We start from the raw sequence: 17,928 nt of genomic DNA on the forward strand, positions 1-17,928 counted from the left end.
TGTTATAATGCCTTCTCCGAGACTGACTCTATTATGAATTTTGGGTGTGGGGTTAGCTTCCCTCCAAATTCTAATGATCTGGGAATTGCCACCAGACACACAATGGGAGAACAAACTATAGAAGAGAGCTCTACTGCAACACATATCTTCCAAAGAGACTGGGAATAATTTAGCTGTAGTTCTTTTTTCCCAGAAGACTTGTACTCATAATGAATCCCTATTCTTTGTTCTCAAGCCTGAGGATTGAGGTTCAGAATCTTAGTAGCAAGCTAAGAAATTAGAACTGCCATGTGACCATCATTTATTGCCTTATAACACAAAGTGGAACACAAAGGGTTCTAGTCAACAACTGCCAGTTTCTGAGTGAGAAATAGATAGAAAGAAAAGAAAAGAAAAGAAAAGAAAAGAAAAGAAAAGAAAAGAAAAGAAAAGAAAAGAAAAGAAAAGAAAAGAAAAGAAACGAACTTAGCAACTTGCATATGATTCTGTAGGGAGGCCTGAAATAGTGGAGTCAAACACCAACATTTAAAGTGGTTTCCCTACTGGTCTAAAAATTGGAAAAATGGCTGAACCCAGGAAGGTACACTTATTTTTAGAAAGTGAAGTACAGAGCAGAATATGATTTATTTTCCTCAGTATAATTCTGGAAAGTGTTTTAAACTAATACTTGATTACACACCTCCACACATTGACAACCTTCTTTGCCACCCACATCTTGAAGCATTGATATTTCTAAATTGGCAGAGGCCCTGGAGGTTTTTTGCCTTCCTCTGTAGCATGGGGCACGGGTCACTTGCGGGAGGATTCTCCGCATCTTGGGGTCTTTGAACCATCGTTGCAATATCTGAGACACAGGTGAGAGGATTATTCTAGCAGTGGGTGGGTGAGATTCTTTGGCTTGCATTGTGCAGGGGATCTGACTAGATGATCATAATGGTCTCTTCTGACCTTAAAGTCTATGAGTCTATGAGAAGAAGTGGGGAGAGTAATGAAGACTAGGGGGAAGAAATCCAATGGGGTGCAGCCTAGAGAGGAGTGAGGGGTAGAGTACCCGCTAGGAGCAAAGGAAGCTGCTGCCTATGCCTCTATGTCTTGTGTAGGTTTTCCAGGTCTGGATAGCTCCTCTGTGCCAGTTTTTGAAGAGGTACCTGCTATATTCCCTTTGCGGCACAATGCCATGTTTGTTAGTGGGGTTTAGTATGCTGCAAAGCCAATATTCTGAAATTGAGAGGCAATTGGCATATTAATATAAATGGAGACATTAAGCACAACCAAAAATTAAGCCATTTCCCTAGAGTTCTGTCACACTTATAGAGTTGGCTATATCTTTGACTCCCCTGCCATCCTGGTCGTTTGACAGTGCATCAACTTAGAGACTTCAGGTTTCTAAACAGCCATTTCTCTTGGGCATACTGAGGGCTTAGGTGTGCAGTACCTGTAGGGTCCACTCTGATTTCTGAAGCAGCACCTGTTATTAACTTTTCTTCAGGGACTACAACATTATATAGCAGTTACCAACCAGACCTCCCAAAGCAAAGTACTTTATTCTAGTGTAAAAGCATTACATAGGAAACATACAAACAATGAACATTCTTATCCACATATTGTAAGCTTACCAGAGGCCCTCCACCCCCATAAGTTTCTGGGTCTGTAATAAGCCAAAGTCTTTCCAACCCTTCCACTAGGTTTCTCCTCACTTGCTCTTTGACAGAAGGTCCTGTACATTTACAGAGTCAAAAGAAGAGCCTTTCTTAGTTTAATCTCAGCCTTTTCATATCAAAACATCTCTTTTCTTGTTGGTCTCTGGAAATCTGAACCCATATCAGTATATACAAATCTACCTGGTGATAGTACCTCTCTGGAGGCAGAGCTACTGCCTCTAACTGGGGGAATGCTTGATGCTCCCACTCTACTCCAGACCCCTTCCCCAGTCCTCCCTTTCCCTCAAAACTCTACTTTGCCACTGCTCGACACTACTCCATCACTACCCCTCCTCCTCCCCCAAGCATGCTTCTCCTCATCCCTGCCAGAGCTTAAATGCTGTGAGTCAGCTGTGCGTGGTGCTCCAGAAGTGCTGGGACAAAGAGGGAGGTGTTGGTCAGCAAGGCTGCCAGAGCAAACAAGAGGCACAGGGGAAGAAGATGGTGGGAGGAGAGGAGGGAGAGAGTTTGGAACACTGAGGAGGCCTGCTGAGTGGGGCAGGGGGCAGGTGGAGTCTTTTGGTGCGACAGTAATGGTCTTTTGGTATGGTGATTCAAATGGATCCAGGGCTCCCACCCACCACGGCTGCTAATATGGTAGCAGTGGTGTTCGGCATCCTGGGCTTTTTAATTGGTGCTAGAGTGACATCTGGAGTGCTCTAGGTAGTTTTGAGGGTGGGAGGTGGGGAGTACCATAGTCTGAGGGGCACTGATGGCTGGCTGTCCCTGCTTCTGCTCATTATACCCAAGGCATCGTGCCTTCTGGGAGCATGGAGCTGCCCTCCTGCTGTCTTATCCAGGAGCCTGGCAAAGCTATTTGCTACTCTGCTGCTGGGTGCACTGCACCTACTATTTTTTTCTATTGATGTCCCAACCCTGGAGCACCCATGGAATCAGTACCTATGTGTGGATGTTTTTATAGCAGAGAGAATCACTTTAATCACCCTCTCCCACCATTGTTTTTAGTCCTCAGGAGCTGGGTTAACCCTTCTCCCTTAAAGTTGTACCCAATCACTGACTCTCAATAATATATAAATTATTAATATAATAGACTATGGTTGAAAAATGTCTGTGAGCACACAATCACAGCTGTATAGGTATATCAAAAGAAGCAGCTTATATAAGGGTCACATTTTCAAAGATATTTTTAGTAATGCCTTTATTATCTATAAGCATATCTGTTGTCAAACACTTCCATTTAATTTCACAAATATGTGCACGTCAGTATGTACAAGCCCAATCCTACATATCCTTAATCATGTGAATAACCTATATGAGCAAAGCTTCCAGGATGGGTCCATTAAGTGTTCAAAACGCCCTATTGAGCAGACAAATATCAGATGCTGAATGTGCAAACTGATGTATCTGTGAATCCTGTAGATTTTCTTACTAAGGGAAAGAATCAAATGTAGTCCAAGTCAGGTTCTATTAATGTGGACACTCCACCTCAGACTCAGAGCCTCAGGAAACACTCTGGGGAGCTGTGGAAGGCCTCCCAGAGGCCAAATAGTTCAAGTTAGCAGCACCAGATCATCCACACTAACATTACTTTGGACTTACAAGTTTGGGAGTAGAGCTATTCTTTGTGAAAAGCAGGACTATAGAGCTTGAATTCCTCATCCCCTTATTCTAGAATAATGGGCTTGGTAGTGTGATGCTTCACTTACAAATTCAACCTTGGGGGGCTATTTTTGGACTAAGGTCCTAGTGTAGACTAGGCTTTTGAGACTTGGATTGACTCAGTGGTTTTGTATGTTTGAAGAAACTTGCATAATGCTCAGGAACAGTTGAAATGTTTTTTTTTAAAATGTGTTTCCTGGATGCTAAAGTACTCTACATAGTATTCATTATTTCATTAGGTAATCCACTATTGAAAGGATCTTTCCAAGTGGAATCAAAAAAAGGAGATAATTGATCAAGAAAGATAAATACTTGTGCAAAGAAAAAGGCTCCACTGTGATTTAAAAATACACACTCAATCTATCTATCCAGCTTCAGGAAATAAAGGATGTAAGATTAAAATACACTGTTTTATTAACAAACTCCTAATATCTGAATAGAATCAAGAAAGTAAAATTTCATTAATTCTGGAATTCAAGCAGATTAATCACAGCTTGGACACATTGTATTGTTTTATGTAAAGGTTATTCTATAAATTATTAAAGGGATAGTACATTAGAAGATTTGGATGAGTTTTCAAACCAATGACTGAAAAATACTATCTGTGGTATTCTCCAAAGTGCTCAGCATTGGTTTAATGCTGATCAGACAGGATTAATGGAACTACTTCTATCTATATAAGATTGGAATGTGTCTAACTATAGGCAACATCCCAGCTTTAAGAACTCTAAAAGCATGGCCCTATTTTAAACAAGCTTACTGATTTAAACACTCTATGGGCTCTCTGCAATATATTTTTATTTGCATGTATTTGCAAAAGTATACATGGAAAATACACCAAAAATAATAAGTTTTCCTTTGGCATCTCAGGGTATGTCTACACTACAGTTTTATTTTGAAATAACTTATTTCAAAATAGTTATTTAGAAATAGTTTATTTTGAAATACAGGCAGTCCCCGGGTTACATGGATCCGACTTACATCGGATCCCTACTTACAAACGTGGTGAGGCAACCCTGCACTAGCTGCTTCCTCCCAGCAGACCAGGGAGACGCGGAGCAGTTTTTCTCAGCAGACACCTCAGCTTGAGAATAAAGGACTGAGGGAAGTGAGGTGTGGGAGAATAAAACTGAGCTCTGGAGAAATGTTTGGCTAAAGTTTCCCCTACAATATATACCAGTTCCAACTTACATACAAATTCAACTTAAGAACAAACCTACAGTCCCTATCTTGTACGTAACCCGGGGACTGCCTGTAACACATCTAGACACACAATGCATTTCGAAATAGCATTTTGCTATTTCAAAATAGCACGTCCACACTGATAGGACACTGAATTGCATTTAAGGCTGGCCAGAATTGGTTCTGCCAGGGCATCAGGTCAGGAATTGCCCTGTGTGGCTGCTGCCTGAGGCTATCTGAGACCTGTGCTTAAAGGGACCCCCCTGGACAGCTGGTTCTAAGGTTTCCCTGCTTGCTTGCCTACCTTGCTGAGGGACAGCAAAGCATTTTTTCTCTGCGTACTCCAGTAGCATTCACTCAGGACACCACAGCACTCTGCAGCATGGAGCCAGAACCATGCCTGGGCACTCTGGTGCTTCTCCTAGATATGTTGCTGTGAGCCTGGCTGCACTTTCTGAAGACAGTAACAGTCTCCGTGGTGTGCCCCACTGGGGGCTTGTGCCTCATTTCTCCCTCACATTCTTCCACTTACCTCTCCCTAACTTCCCTTCCTGCTGTACAATAAGGGTGTGTCTAAACTACAGGGTTTTGTCAACAAAACTATACCTGTGTCTACACTACCGCCAAGTTCTGTTGACAGTAAGTTGACAGAAAGTGGCAGTTTTGTCGATGGCGGTAAACCTCATTCTATGAGGAATAATGCCTTTTGTCGACAGATTTCTGTCAACAAAAGGCGTTATTGCATCCACACTGCGCTTTTTCAAAAGAAAGTGTCTAGACTCTCTGTTGAAAAAGCAGCTTGCTTTGTCAACAGAACTGGCTGTAGTCTAGACACTCTGTGTCGACAGAGGCTTTGTCAACAGTATCTGTCAACAAAGCCTCTGTCGACAAAAGCCTGTAGCCTAAAAGACACGTGTTCATTATAACAAAGCCCCTTTATTGAACAAAGCTGGGATTTCAAAATAATGACTGTGTAGACATACTCTTAGGCTATGTCTAGACTGCAAGCCTCTTTCGAAAAAGAGCATCTAGACTGCAAGCAGTACTTTTGAAAAAGCAAGCCGCTTTTTCGAAAGAAAGCAGCGAGTGAGTCTGGATGCTCTCTTTCTAAAAAGCCCTGTTGGCATTCAAGAACGCCTTTTTTTGAAAGAGCACTTTCGAAAAAAGGCGTTCTTCCTCGTGAAATGAGGTTTACCACCTTCGAAAGAAAAGCCGCGTTCTTTCAATTTAATTTCGAAAGAATGCGGCTGCAGTCTAGACGCAGGTGAAGTTTTTTTGAAAAAAGGCTACCTTTTTCGAAAAAAACCCGGAGCCTGGACACAGCCTTAGGGTGTAACAGTTAACGAGGTGTAACAGTTATCTCGAACTAAGGACTTAGTTCGAGTTAACGTTTGACTGCCGCGTGTAGCCGTGGGCAGTTAGTTCAGACTAAGGGGATTTAAAAATGGCGCATGGACGGGAAGATGCAAATAAAACCTGGGATATTTAAATCCCGGGCTTCATTTGCAACTTTGACTGCCTACATTAGCCTCCCTAGTTCGAACTAGGGGGCTAGTGTAGACATGCCCTTAGAGACTAACAAAAATATATAGTATTATGAGTTTTCATGGGCCAAACCCACTTTTTCAGATGAATTGGAGTGGGAACAGGACTTCCAAAAGTAAATATTTCTTTTCCCTTTTCCTTTTGACAGAACTGAAATCTTAAAATAGTCTACCAAGATAAACTACATAATGTAAATATTAGACTGAAACAGCATAGCTAGTCAAAAGGACTTGATATGAAATAAACCCTATGATCCAAATTAGTAACATCAAAGGTTCAACACCATTATTTATTATATAAACTTTGAATGGGGAAAAAAGGACATCTTTCAGTTTCTGTAAAATATCATAGCTATCTATGGCACAGTGAAAACATAAAATATTCAGAAATGAAAAAAATGTTCAAGTCAGAGAAAGAGACAGAAAGACAGAGGGAGCAGGGTGGCTTGGAGGAGGGGGCACAATTGGTTCACCTTCCCTTTTATTCAGTACTAAAATATATCAATACAAATGCTTAGACCAATTTTCATTCTCATACACCATATGGCCTACAGTCCCTACGGCCTAATCTACTTTTAAAAAAAAAGCAATCTGGGGTAAGTTGGTGTTTCAGCTGCACAGCTGCACATTAACATAGGGGAATCCTCTTTTCAGGCTAACTAATGTAAAGGATAGAATGTGAAGTCAGAAAATTTTAACCCAACCTGTGATGTGAATCGAACCTTTGTGGGCATGTTTGCTTCCAATCTCAGGCAAAAATTAATGAATGCTGCAGTTGCTGAACCATAATGCTATTTAGTGGATACTTTCTAGTAAAAAAGGAATTGATTTTCCACAAATAAGAAATTGCAGTGCACTGTGGTAGCATACATTTGAACTTAATGAAGTTTGTGATGAATGTTATTTATTTATTTTTCTTTTCACTGCATACTATTTATAAAAGGGTCAGGGAGCTAATAAAGTATACTCTGGTAATGTGGTATATGTCCACATACTGCCTATTGCTATTAAGCTATTTTGGGGAAAACAAATCATTATTTTGCTGTACATTTGATACCTAAAACTGTGTGTGTGTGTGTGTGTGTGTGTGTGTGTGTGTGTGTGTATGTGTGTGTGTGTGTGTGCTGTACATTTGATACCTAAAACTGTGTGTGTGTGTGTGTGTGTGTGTGTGTGTGTGTGTGTGTGTGTGAGAGAGAGAGAGAGAGAAAGAGAGAGAGAGAGAGAGAGAGAGAGAGAGGTGTATCACGCAAGTGCTCAATTAAAAATGAAAAGCTTTTGGGACACAAGTACATAGATGGCACTTGTCTTTTCCATCATAAGGCACGATATTGACAGAATCTGATTTGTCATGGAATCTTTTTTACTGTGATCTAGATATGCCCCATTATGCACAGGTGATACAAAAGGTGGTACAAATTCTTTCTTAATCCTTTCTAACCAAGTCCAAACCCACATGATTCTCCAGTATCAAAATCTGTTCATTCTGTAAAATACATAGAAACTATTTTGAAGAAACTATTTCCTGTCTGACCTGGAACAACATATCCCTAACCTTAGATTTAGGATCTCTACCAGACTGTCTTGTCATTTGAAAACCCTAAACACAAATACGTTTCAAAAACTCAAAACTGATCCAAATGTTAGTTATTTGTCCATCAAGGGACATTGTATAGTGCACAATCCAAAATCTGTTATACAGGCAGTCCCTGACTTACGCGGATCCGACTTATGTCGGATCCGCACTTACGAACAGGGCTTTTCTCGCCCTTGAGCTCACGGGCGGCGGGTCGCCACCCGTGTCCTCTGGGGCGAGAAAAGCTTCTCCCGGTCTCCCTGGTCTGCTGGGGGGGTACAGCAAAGCCGCTGGACCCCCCCTCAGCAGACCAGGAACACCCGAGCAAAGCCCCGGAGCAAAGCAGGACTCCCGCCGCCTAGGCGGCTTTGCTCTGGTGTCCCTGGTCTCCAGCGGCTTTGCTGGATCTCCCCAGCAGACCAGGGGGACAGGAGCAAAGCCGTGGAGCACACCCGCAGCGGGACAGCCCGGGTGTGCTTGGGCTGTCCTGCTGTGGGCATGCTCCACGGCTTTGCTCTCCGTCTCCCTGGTCTGCAGGGAGACGGGGAGCAAAGCCGCGGAGCACGCCCGCAGCGGGACAGCCCAAGCACGCCCGGGCTGACCCGCTGGGGTGTGCTCCGCGGCTTTGCTCCTGTCCCCCTGGTCTGCTGGGGGGAGGTGCAGCTAGTGCCCCCCCCCAGCAGACCAGGCTTTTCTTGCCTACCCTGGGGTAGAGCAGCTGGGGGCTGCTGGGTTGGTCCCGCAGCGCCACTCCGGACCATCCCAGCAGCACCCCAGCTACTCTGCCCCAGGCGTCCTGATTCAGCCACTGCTGGTCAGTTTCAGCAGCGGCTGAATCAGGACACCTGAGGCAGAGCAGCTGGGGTGCTGCTGGGTTGCTCCAGTAGCGACAAGGAGCCGCGCTACTGGAGCAACCCAGCAGCACCCCAGCTGCTCTGCCCCAGGCGTCCCCAAGTCAGCAGCTGCTGAAACTGACCAGCGGCTGATTACAGGAAGCTCGAGGCAGAGTTGCTCTGCCCCAGGCTTCCTGGAATCAGCCGCTGATCAGTTTCAGCAGCAGCTGACTTGGGGACGCCTGGGTTTCTTAAGGTGAATCTATATGTAAGTCAGAACTGGCATCCAGATTTAGCCGCGGTTGAAACTGATCAGTTTCAGCAGAGGCGTCTGACGCCAGTTCCGACTTACGTACAGATTCAACTTAAGAACAAACCTACAGTCCCTATCTTGTACGTAACCCGGGGACTGCCTGTACTTACTTTCACCAGAGAAAGGTTTTAACTTTGCATTTTCTTGGGACAAGGACTAATTTTTTACTCTGTCAGTGGTTTTCATTCTCATTGGGATTTCTGGGCACTATTGTAATACAAATAATAAACAGCTGTGTGTTAGAAGGACAGCTTTCAGAATTCAAAATGTTTCACTGTTTTAAAAATAAATGCTATCTCTTATTGAACAATGCCAAATTAATTTACATTCATTAAAACTTTTGGTTAATGGGGCATTTAGCCATGGCTGAATATTTGTATTTGTCTACCTCTGCACAATGATAATTAAAAAGCCAGCAAAATTACAATTTCCTGGTATCAAATATGGGAGAACTAAGTTACATTAGGTAACTAAGTAATAAAAATATTTTAAATGTTTGTCAAAAATCAAAACAAAAGAAAAACAGTCATTTAAAATGTAGGTAAGTTTACTTGCAACAGCTGGAGAGGGCATATTGCTAAATGACATCCAGTTTTAAGCAATTAACATATTAATCACCTGAGAAAGCAGAATGGATTAAAGGACCAATGTTATTAGCAGAGAAATGAACATGATTCTCCATTAATTTCAGAGGAAATTATGAGTGTATCTATCTGGGGGAGAATTGGACCCAATACATTAGGATTTGGCAACTAATAACATGACAACAGAAGCAGGATGACAAACAGTTATTATATTTCACAAGAAACTGGCATGGATTTGCATGTATCACCGGATAAAAACAGAATTAATCTGTATGTTGGCACTAATTGTGCAATATTAAAATATATTATGCCAAATGAAAATAATTGTGAATTACTTTTTTCCATTTCTTTAATGAATTTATATTTTTAAAACAATCAGTTAAGTTATTAAAAGAGAATACAGGTAACTTCTCCTTATTGTAGAAGAGAAAAATTTTCATAATACATATTATATCAAGAAATAAACACATAGCTTTTATGGAATAGAGTTTGCTTCCATTGGACTCAATCCTAGAATGACCTGAACGCCTTCAGTTGCCTCTAACTTTAATGGGAATGAATACGTGCAGCACCTCTCAGACCTCACACTCTTATTCATGTTGAGTAGTACTTTATTTTGTGAGTAGCTCCATTGATTATAATAGGACAGCTTGAGGAGTTAGACATCAGAATCTAGACCATTATTTACAGGCTTATCTGTTTTATCCTCTGCGGCAGCTGTATATATAGAACCAAATAAAAGTAACCTCTTCAACCATCCTTTATCCCACTTTTTTCTTTATCTCCGTGTGTGTGTGTGTTGCAGATAATATAACTTTTCATTCTGGCTTTTCACTTTGCTAGCTGAATGCTGAAAATTTCTTTCAAAATTACTTCAAAACAACAAAATAAAAACTACTAAAATAAATTCTACCAGATCAAAGAAAATTAAGCTATGTCTATTGTCCATAGTCATATATATATAAAATATTTGAAGCCCATTATAAACACACATAATTAAGGCATTACTTTATAACATTATATAAAAAAAATAAATACTACAAACCAAGACAAAACTAGGATAATTCTGTAATCTACTCAAATACATATGAAATGTCTGATATTTTGAAGCATGCCATACAAAATATAATCAAGTTATAGCCTCAGAAATATGAACAAATAAAACAAAGTCCATTGTTCAAGTAAAAAAAGGGCTTTCATTTATTAGTGTACATGTAAACTGTATAATAATATTTATAGCATATACTATCATACCAAATAGCAGAAATTAGTATGCGAATAAACAAAATTCTCAAAAACCCAGTGTTAGTTCATTGTCAGTTAAAGTGTCTTTTTCATAATATGACAGAACTCAGCAAATCAAATCATGTTGCTAATTTCATTTAGTAAGCTTATTCATACTTCAAAGTAGGAATAAGAGATCCTCCGGAAAAGGGCTTTATTCCGGAGGATCGCACCAGTCTAGACGCTTTGGTTCCGGCTTTTCCACAAGCCGGAAAAAAAGCGTCAGACATGTTTACTTAAATCCGCGGGGGATATTTAAATCCCCCGCGGATTTCCCTATCCTGACTTACCTGATTTGCATGGCTTTTCTGGAAATTGTGGCAGTGTAGACGTAGCCATAATGTTTATGATTTTCCCTTGTGGGAGTAGAAGCCAACTGCATTATGCTACACCCTTCTGTCCAATCAATCAAAAACATAGAGCCTTCAAACCCACAAGGCTGCTGAGTGCCCACAAGGAAGGGTGTAGTGCACTATCGCTCAAAAGGGCAAGTACTTCTTTTATCTGCTGGCCCAGATCAAGCATCCCCACTTTAGAAGCTGTGTTGTGTGCCTCTCAAAGTACAACTTAATATCACTGTATTCAATTGTACCTTATCATGTAAAAACCTAGTAAGACGAAATGTAAATGCGAATTGTGCTGTCCATTGTTTTTTAACCTTAAATAACTACTTCCCAGAATATTAAAGGCCACCCTTACTCGTACTGAAATCAATGACACTGCAAGAAGAAGATACTATTCAAAGAACTAAGGGTAGCATATCCAGGCTGTGAATGATCTTTGGAAAACTCTGGAACTTTATTCTATCATCTGTTAAATTCACCATCATTTGTGTTATTTCTTCTGGATGAACTGCATTAATAATTATAATGGGGATTTTCCAAAGTGCTCAATATTGGCCAAAATGTGTATCCACTGAAATGAAAATGATTTAACTAGATTTCAGTGGAAGTAAGACCAATTGTGTGATTACTTTTGTGCATCCTACCTGTTAATCCCAATGTGACTCATTCTCTTCTCTTTGTCCCTTTCTGAAGCATAGTATAATACAAAAGTTGGAAAAAAAGTAAATCTTGCCAGAATGATCACATATACTGACACTCTCACCAAACTTTGTTTGTTGGGAAAATTTCCATTGTCACTCCTAAGTCTTCAAATTTCCAAAATATGAATGTAAATAACTTGAATTAGTACTTACCCTCCAAAACATCATCCACATTAAATACTGTGTACAATTATCAACTTATGATCTTCACTTTCCAAATGCAACCCACTTTGGAAAGAAATATTACATGGGGACTTTAGTTAAGATTTTTAAAATATATTTATAAATAAGTGTATTTTGACCATTTTTATTTCATATTTTTTTCTCAGCAACAGAGAAATAGATATCAAGGGAAAGTGCAGATGTTTAGATTTTAGCATTTCAGCAACATATCATAGCTAAACTCCTCTGAGCACTTTTTCTCTAATTATTCCTCATTTTTACTACCTAGTATTTCCTTTCTGCAGTATATTTCTGAAATATATTTCCCTTTGTCTCATATTTCTCCTTAAAGTCTTACAATAGAGCAGTCTTCATAAAAGGCCATTGCCAGAAGGTGCTACACCTTCATCAGAGATATGACACTTTGATAAAGCACTGGTGCAATGCATCATCAAAGAACTGCATGGGATGATGTATTAGTGTAATACATCAAAACGCCATTGTTCATAAGGGATCTGATCCTGCTTGCACTGAAGTCTATACAAAAATTCCCATTTAAGTACAACAAAAGAAGGATTAGGACCATCAAATTCTTGTTTGTTTGTTTGTTTGATTGTTTTGTTTTTGTTTTTGTGTTTTTTGACGAAAGAAGGAGTGGGAAGAGAAATACTGGAAACATCAGGCTTACTCTTTTCTGTTTGTTTTTACCTGGAAAAATAAATCTCATTGAGGATGTGAGACTAGTTTTAGAGTACATAAGTCTTCTATTAACTGATTCACATTCCGTCAGCATAAGGACAAAAATAAGGTCTGATGATGTAAATAAATTTGATTTGGAAATATGTCATTTCTACATAGAGTGAACTGAGTTTATTTTCTTCACAATAATCAAATATTATCTTATGTAAAAAAGATTTTCTTTATGGCTGTAAAATGTAGCTATAGAAAGAACTAGAATACTGAAGAAATATGGTTAACACTGATCTTGGCTGCCCACTAGAAAATGATGGAAATAAATTTGTAGCCATAAGCCCAGCCAGTCCTCCTACATAGGGAAAAACAAGAAATATAAATAAGAATCTCAGCCTTCTCCCTTTTCAAAAATTTTAGCTATTTACCTTGTGAAGATACCCTGGTAGGTACATATTGCTGTACACTGATCACTAGAGCTGAAAGGATAAAGTTGCTGGCCTGAACTTGAACTCTGTGGCTGCAGCTTAGGCTGTGAGTCACTGACTAAATGGCTGGCAATTGCTCTCTGAAATTTTTCTTTTTAGCTCTCAGCAACTGACAAGGAAAGTGATGCTTTTTCATTCCTCTTATCCTTCTATCCAGTTGGCACAACAACAGAATCTGATCTCTGGGAGCAATTCTTTCCTGTGGACACATAGAAGGTGATGTTCAGTGGTGGATGCAGTTTGCAGACAGGTTCAGAAAATCAGGGTCTTCCCTGTAAGCTGGCCTGGAAGCCTTTCATTTCACAAGAATAATAATCTCCTATCAAATGCATTTTTGTGAATGTCAATAGCACAATCATTTTATAATGTAGATGAAGTATAGACAATGCATTTTCTCTTTTATGTGCTTACTGTTGGGACGTCAACCAAATTCTCTGCAGCTGAATATTTTCAACAATTTTCTTTCTGAAATGAATGGGTATTTGCTACACTCATGTTTATTTCTCCATATGCTAGTCTATCTGGCTGCACTTTTGTCCTGTTTGAAATTCAGCCTTGGTTTCATGCAAAGGAATTGTCCTTGGACTAAATACAGCCCACATCTTAGAGAGGTAGTTGTGTTAGACTTTCATGTAATTAGACAATTCTCATAATTTTTATATTTAAACATAAAAGGATGGGATTTTTCAAAGTTGTTTGCCTTGGACTACCTTTGGTAGTGCTGAAATCAGAGGAAGAATTCTTGTCTTTAGCAGGAGTAGAATTATATATCAGTGCTAAGCATTTGATTATTGCACCTTGAAGTCCCATCATTTACATTGAGCACTAGCTTAAAGTCAGAATACAGTGAATAACTGGTGTGGAGGAGCATGGTGAAGCTTCAGCATCACATTTGTTGGAATAGATTATTTTACAGAAATCCTGTAGGATCATTCAGAATTCTTCAGGATTCTTGTAGGAATAATATTGTTTTCTGTAACACTACCTCCTACAGATTTCCCTCTGTGTGTTCTATTGCTCAGCAAGGGGTGAGAAATCCAGTGATCAAATAGGGCAGTGTTTCTCAACCTTTTTTTTATAAAGTATCCCTTTAAAGAAAATATATATATAAGTACCCCCAGTACCTACATTTTTCAGACACAGAATTTTTTTCTACCATTGCAACACATTTGTTTAAACAACTTCATCATAGCCAAGTGGGCAATGACAGTTTGGGTGTAAAATGTACAAAAATAATTAAACGCTGTAAAACTTAAAACAAAACTTCAGTTTTCTCCAAATTTTAGTTGTGTTGATGTACCCCCCCCACCTCAGACTTCTCTCAAGTACCCCTAAGAGCACCTGTACCACTGGTTGAGAAACACTGAAATAGAGCATAGCAACTAAGGGTACGTCTGTAATGCACACAAATTTCAGGTTGTAACTGAGATTTTGAGTCCAGCCCCTACTTCCTTTTACATACAAGTCTGATGAACTCAGATCAGCAGGGGTATGTCTACACTACCACCCTACTTTGAACTAGGGTGGTTAATGTAGTCAACCGGAGTTGCAAATAAAGCCCGGGATTTGAATTTCCCAGGCTTCATTTGCATGTTACTGGGCGCCGCCATTTTTAAATGTCCGCTAGTTCGGACTCTGTGCCCGCGGCTACATGCGGCACAAACTAGATAGTTCTGATTAGGCTTCCTATTCCGAACTATCTGTACACCTCGTTCCACAAGGAGTAACGGTAGTTCGGAATAGGAAGCCTAATCCGAACTACCTAGTTTGTGCCGGGTGTAGCCGCGGGCATGGAGTCCGAACTAGCGGACATTTAAAAATGGCGGCACCCGGCAACATGCAAATGAGGCCCGGGAAATTCAAATCCCAGGCTTCATTTGCAACTCTGGTTGACTGTGTTAACCACCCTAGTTCGAACTAGGGTGGTAGTGTAGACATACCCAAAGAGACCAGGTCCTAAGATCATGCTGGGGGATTGGGCAAGAGCCAAGTCATTCTGACTCATATCCAAGCTCTGTCATTCTACACTTCAGTACAGAGACCTGAATCAGACGCTTTGCAGTATGGATGCATTTGCACAGATGTGAGACACAATTCCAGCAATTGTAAGCCCATATTTAAATACATTGTCAATACTCAAACACAGACTTGGAAACATGGATTCCCTAAGCCCGGGTTCCACAGATGTAGGTTTATAAAGCAATGTAGACATATCATAAGATGATTGTGCTACCAAGGAAAGGGAAGACTAGAAAGCAGCATAATGGAGTATGCCCTTCATTATGCTGCTTTCTGGGCTTCCCTTTCCTTAGTAGCACAGTCATTTAACTGGAAATAACACAGGATTTAACTCGAAATAAGCTATGCAAATTGAGCTACGACAATTGCGTATCCTATTTTGAAATCGGGAGCATCTACACAGCACTTATTTCAAAATAGAGCATTCTTCCTTCAACTTCCCTTACTCCTCATAACAGGAGTTACAGGAGTCAGAGTAAGAAGCCCTCCAGCTTGACAGTATTTCAACATTATTTCGAAATAACTGCCTACTGGGTAGATGCGGACTAAGATATTTCGGAATAATGCTGGCTATTATGAAATAGTATTGTAGACGCCTCAAGATCCATATAGATGGCCCCTAATTATCTCATGTATCCTAGTACTTTCCAGATTTTTAGATTGTTGTTTTCTGATCCTTCACTGAGGTTGGATTTGGGCAATTGGGAGAAAGGGAAGATGGCAACAAAAAAAAACCCAAGAACCAGAGACTTTAAAATATCAACTGAAACATTGCCAAAAAAAAGTGAAAGATAAAACAATAAAAATTGGGGCATATTAAATAAGATATTGTAGTCACTTTGTAATCAAATTAATATATAATTAATTACTGTGGCATTTACCTACGTTTCATGGTACAAACAAGTTTCTGATGGCTCCTTTTGAGTGTCACTTTATCATTCCAGGTCATTGTATCGATTGAACAAGTAAGATACCAAATGTCCCGAAAGTTTGATTCATTTTATACAACAACCTTAAAATGCTTTGATAGCATTGCTGTTAGCCTGCTCATTCTTGAGTGCACTGAATTGAGATTACTGAAAGTAACAGCTCCTGTCAATCAATGACAGGAGGTTTTGCCTCCAGAACAGCCAGCTCAGCAGAGGAGATGATCAATGGGCCAGTGGCAAGGAAAGTATAAACAATTTGTAACCATTGTGAGACTTTTGAAAAGTACTAAAAACTAAGGAAAATCCAGTGGTGCTGAGGAAGGAGAGAAGAAGAAAAAAGAAAAGGGACTGGGACAGAGAAGAGAAGTAAAAATGAATAATGATATGATTAAAGAAGAGATACAGAAAGAATAAGAGAGAGGGTTCCTTCCTTTTTACTTTCCTGTGGTTATTTTGCCTTCTTCCTACTAGGAAGGAAACGAGAAATTTTGAAATTAAATTGATGATTGGATTCTTTGTATCCATTTCAATTGATAAATTTGGATATGAATGGGGCTTTGATCCTTAAAAATACAGAATTCAATTAGCCCTGGTCTACACTAAGATTTTATTCGAAAATAAGCCCCCCAAGTTTGAATTTACAAGAGGTACATCCACATTACCAAGCTTGTTATTTCAGAATAATGGGCCATGGAATTCGAACTCTGTACTCCTGCTTTTCATGAAGAATAATGCTAATACTGAAATAATAATAATTGTGAAAAAAAATTGTGTGGATGTTCCACTAGTGCTAATTTGAATTTATTCACTTTGGGAAGCATCCTGCAGCTCCCCAGAGTGCTTCCTTGGGTTCTAAGTCTAAGGTAGCACGTCCACATTAACATAGCCTGCCTCCGACTAATTTCAATGCTTCCCCATAGTGAGGACACATTAATTCAAATTTGTTAAACTGAGAGTTCTTAAATCAAATGTAATAATTCTGAAATAGTTTTCTAATGTAGATATGGCCATAGATTTTTTTTAACTTAGAACTAATCTCATGTTTATAAAAATGCTTGTATTTGGATTATCTTGTATCACAGTAAATGGTTAACCCAGCTCTCTAAACTGGTAAGGACTGTCATGTGAGTAAGTTCTAGTCCCAACTCAGGCCCTGATTTCTTCATGACTGTGAATAGACCATTTTAGCCTTGATTATCAACTGTTCCTGATTTACAGTTCTTGAAAAAAAAGCTAAAATATGTTTTAAAAGTTTTAATTAATACATTTGAATCAAACATTGATACAGTTTTCAGTGGTCAGGAACAAGGAGACTCCTTAGTTGGTTCATATCCTTACATGGCAACAAACCAATGGCCATGAGCACAAAATTACTCTCCTCTTTACCTGGACAGTCCATGTATAGGATGTATACTTTTAAAATAGAAATATTGGCTAAAATATAAATATAATTTGAAAGTCACAGAACTTCAAGAACTAACTCCTATCTCCTGTTCAGCTCTGTAGGCAGACTTTTCTATTTCCTCTCATAAAGAAACACCGTTCCAACCATTGCTACATCTCTTACTAAAAAAAACCAAACCTTTTTTATTGAGCTTATTTTAGCTGTGTGGTTCTGAAAACTGGACAACTGTCTTCTGTGGTTGCTTTATACCCTCAAAGAAAACCTCCTTGCATACAATACTCCCAATTAAAATGGAAGAGCTCAAGTGTATGCTATTAATTGCCTAGCATGTTTAAAGACTCATTAATTACTGGACTCTTAGCTAAGTTGATCTGCCATGGTTATGAACAGCTCTTTGTGGGCTGGCAGTTAACTTTACTGAAGAAAACTCTAACTATTTGGGAAGGATAAACTTAAAAAAACAACAAATAGTCTGTTAGCACTTTAAAGACTAATGGTATGATAAGTTTTTGTGGGCACAGCCCACTTCTTCAGATGACCAGCTTTAAAGACTA

The sequence above is a fragment of the Pelodiscus sinensis genome, chromosome 4 (genome assembly GCF_052426305.1).
Source record: "Pelodiscus sinensis isolate ZL-2025 chromosome 4, ASM5242630v1, whole genome shotgun sequence".
Taxonomy (NCBI): domain Eukaryota; kingdom Metazoa; phylum Chordata; order Testudines; family Trionychidae; genus Pelodiscus; species Pelodiscus sinensis.